We start from the raw sequence: 3,696 nt of genomic DNA on the forward strand, positions 1-3,696 counted from the left end.
TGCCTCTGCCTGGACAGCCCCTTCCTGAGCAACCGTGGCCACCCCACTTCCAGCCCCACATCCAGGGGTCAAAGATCACCTCTGGCCCTCCCCTGTGCCCCAGTCCCTTGAGGATTTGGCCATCTGCCATTGCACGCAATGCTCACCTGGTCTGTTGGAGCAGAGGGGCTGACAGTCTGGACACCTGGGTTCTCATGTCTGTTGTTGGAGGGGAGCAGGGTGGCACTATGAAGTCATGGGGGTGGGGGGTGCTGACGGTCAGAGCTGGGTGGACTGTGGGGCTCTGTCCCCAGCTGCTTTGCTAATCCTGCCTATGTCCCCATCATGCTGAGCCAGGACTCACTTTGCAGAGCTCTGGCACCTTCAGCCCAAAGAGGACCCTAGTGTGTTCCAGTCTCCAGTGGCACAAAGCCCACATGTTGCTCCAGCAGCTGCAGAGGTGTGGGCGATGGTCACCCTGCCATCCCCAGGCAGGAGTCACTCATACCCTCAATACTGGCTCAGCCTCTGCAAGTGGCATGTTGCCAGGAGTGACAGAGGAGGCAAGGGGTTGTCCAAGCAGCATCTCCTGCTCCAACTCAGAGGGCGAGAGTGTCCATGGACTCAGCCTGGCCTCCCATCACCAGTGTGTGGTAAATTGATGCTGGAGGGGAGTGGATTGGGAAGGGCTTGCTGCCCCCCAGCTGCCCATTCATCACTGCTTCCTGCAGAAAGGAGGAAGGGCTGCATGATTTCCCTAGCGCTGCCTGTGCCCTGTAGGACACACAGTCCACCCTGGCACCCCCTGCTTGCTGCAGCTGCCACCAGTGCAGCCAAGGACTACCAAAGCTGTTCCAGCAGCACAAGGCCAGCTCTGCTACTCCCAGGATGCACCATGGACCTCGGCTCCTTACCAGGTGGGGACCTTTCCACCCTCAAGCATCCACGCCCAAATTTGACTTGGGCAGTGCCACAAAAGCCAGGGCACAAGGACCCTCTGTCGTGCCCCCCCTTGCTCCCCCAGCCACGTGCCACCCACAAGGGGTACACACACAACCTGGTGACCAGACAGACAGATAGAAAGCAGAGGCCAGGTGCCAGCTGGGCTGTGTGGGTGGGTTTGTTTTTTTCATCATATATTTATTACATAAATATATAGTAAAATAGACCAGCAACAATTACCATAAAAATATCTTTCTTTAAAATCCTGACCAAAAACACAAAGGGTTTAAAATCGCACGTCACAGACACTGTGATTGTCATGTACATCAGCAGCTCTCGGCCTCCTGGCCCCCCTCCCTCCCATGGGGTAGGGGAGGGCAGGTGGGTGGGGGGAAGGGCAAGGGGGGAGAGGGTGGTCTTACCACCCAAGGCTCTGGTGGGTGCCACCCCTTCCATTGCCCCACCTCCCCCACCTCCGAAATGCACGGAGACCCAAACACCGACATACATTCAGTAACTCCCTGCCATGCCCCGCCCCTCCCCTCCACATCCCCAACGCTGGGGCAGGGGCCACGATGCATAGTACATGGGGTATGGGAGGAATGGGTCTCTCCCCCCCACCCCCCGCTGTGTCCCCTCCCCTCTAATCCAAGCGAGATTGCATTCTCTAGAGACTGGCTGGGTTTGAAGCTGCACCTGAGGGACAAACTACGCCCCCCCTACCTGCCCCATGTGCCAGGCTGGGAGGGGGAGGAAGCAGTGGGGGAGAAGGGAGGGAGGATAGGTACCATCTCCAGGAGCTATGAGGTATGTGCTTGGCGACTGAATACTGAGACGGAGGAGTTGGGGTAGGGGTGGGGGATCTCGGGCAGGGGAGCCAGAAGCCACAGAAAGGGCACTCAGCGGGGTTACCCCACCCTCCCACGGGGCACCCAAGCACTGATGACCTGGGGGGTTTAGTGCTGCAATCTGCCTGCTCCCTCCCTGCTGGGCAGAGCTGCAGGAGGGCACAGCGCACCCATTCCAGGCTGGCAGCATGGGGGCAGGGGGCAGTTAGGGGAGGGATGGGCCCTCTCCAGTGGGCTGGGGCCAGGGAGAGCAACACTGGACGTGCGACACCAACGGAGAGACCAACGGATAAGACACAGAGCTGCCCCCCCACAGCTGTGGCTGGCCAGGGCAGGGGTTGGGGTGGCACGGCCCCCTCTGCCATGAGCATGGGCTGCAGGTCTAGGTGCTAGGTGGCAGGTGTGTGTGAATGTGTGTGTATGCCCTGTGTGCATGGCGGCTGGCACTGCATCCCCACCATGAGTCAACCTAGTCAGCCCAGGGGTGGGGGGAGAGCAGGGAAGCAAGTTACATACAAACAAGCTTCCATGGGGCACATTTCAGCAACACAAATGCTGCCTCTTTACCTACAGTGTACAGACCCCCCTCCCTCAAGCCAGAGACTGATGTGGGAGGTCACACATGGGGACACTGTCAGGGGGAGGTGAGTTGTCAGAAGATGCCTGCAGACTGCCCGCTCTATAACGGGGGCTGTGGGGAATGAGGGGTCTGGTGTTTCTTAGGCCTTGGGGCCCTCCTCAGTGTAGCTCCCCTTTCCCCATCTGGCTGTCCCCTTCCTCCCCACACATGTGCCATCTGCCCCTTGGCCTGCTGTCCCTCATCTCCCAAGCAACCCCTCATCAAGGCCTCACAGCCACAACCTGCAGCCCCGGGTGGCCCAGCTCACACGCCCATGCTAAGATACTTCATGCCCAAAGCACTTGTTTAACCCCTTTGGGCCTGGCAATGGGGCCCTTCTCCTACAGCACTGCTCCTGCCTCTGCCATGGGCCACCTGGGCACAGGGCAGCCCTTGGGGACGGGTCCCTTTCTGAGTGGGTGGGGTGGACCCAGCTGTTGCCATGGCTGTGCCGCCTGTGTCGGGTCCCAGTTGGGCCTCCAAAGCCAGATGTTCTGGCCCACGGGCATGGAGCCATCCTAGCCAGCCAGACAGGGCACAAGCGGTGTACAAGGCCAGCATTAACCTCAGGCCCTGGGGAAGGGGGGGCTCTACCAGCTACCCAGGGAGCAGGGATGAGGGAGAGAGGAAGTGCAAGAAAGAGATATATAGAGAGAGCAAGCAAGAGCGAGAGAGAGAGCAAGCCTGTGTATATATATGTGTGTGTGGGCTGGGGGACCCTGAGACCCTGGTGCAGCCATACTGCAATCCCTGACAGGGCAAAGGGCCTGGCTGTGTGTGCATAGGGGGTTGTGCATAAACACACACACATCCTAGACAGACACAGACATACACGCACACTATCCTCAGGCACTCCTGTCTACACATTCAGACACGCGTGCTCTTAATACTTCCACAGCCAAGGCTCCCCACTTCAATACAGATAGATCACCCCCCCCCAAACCGCTCCTTTACTCAGGGGACTCTGCCACAGCCCAGAGAGAGCAAGTAGTGCTGGGTGGGAGACCCGGGATACCAGCAATGGACTTTTACTGGGATTGGCCCAGTGTACTCTATTCTAGTGTCCAATAGCAATGGGGAGGATAGAAGGGCCCCTGGCTCTGGGGTTGGCTGCTGGCCAGCGCTCTATGGTTGTCCACAGTCTGGGTCCCTGCTTTCTCTTGGGGCAGGTTCACCTCAGCCTAGGTGATACAACTATGTACATGGCTAATTATACAGGTACAATATACAGGAGGGTTGGCCCAGGGTTCATAGCTCAGTGGCACCCCTGTTGGCTGGTTCAGGAACAGTGTTAAGGCCTTGTGTAGG

Source organism: Alligator sinensis, unplaced genomic scaffold (assembly GCF_000455745.1).
Source record: "Alligator sinensis unplaced genomic scaffold, ASM45574v1 scaffold886_1, whole genome shotgun sequence".
NCBI classification, from domain to species: Eukaryota; Metazoa; Chordata; order Crocodylia; family Alligatoridae; genus Alligator; species Alligator sinensis.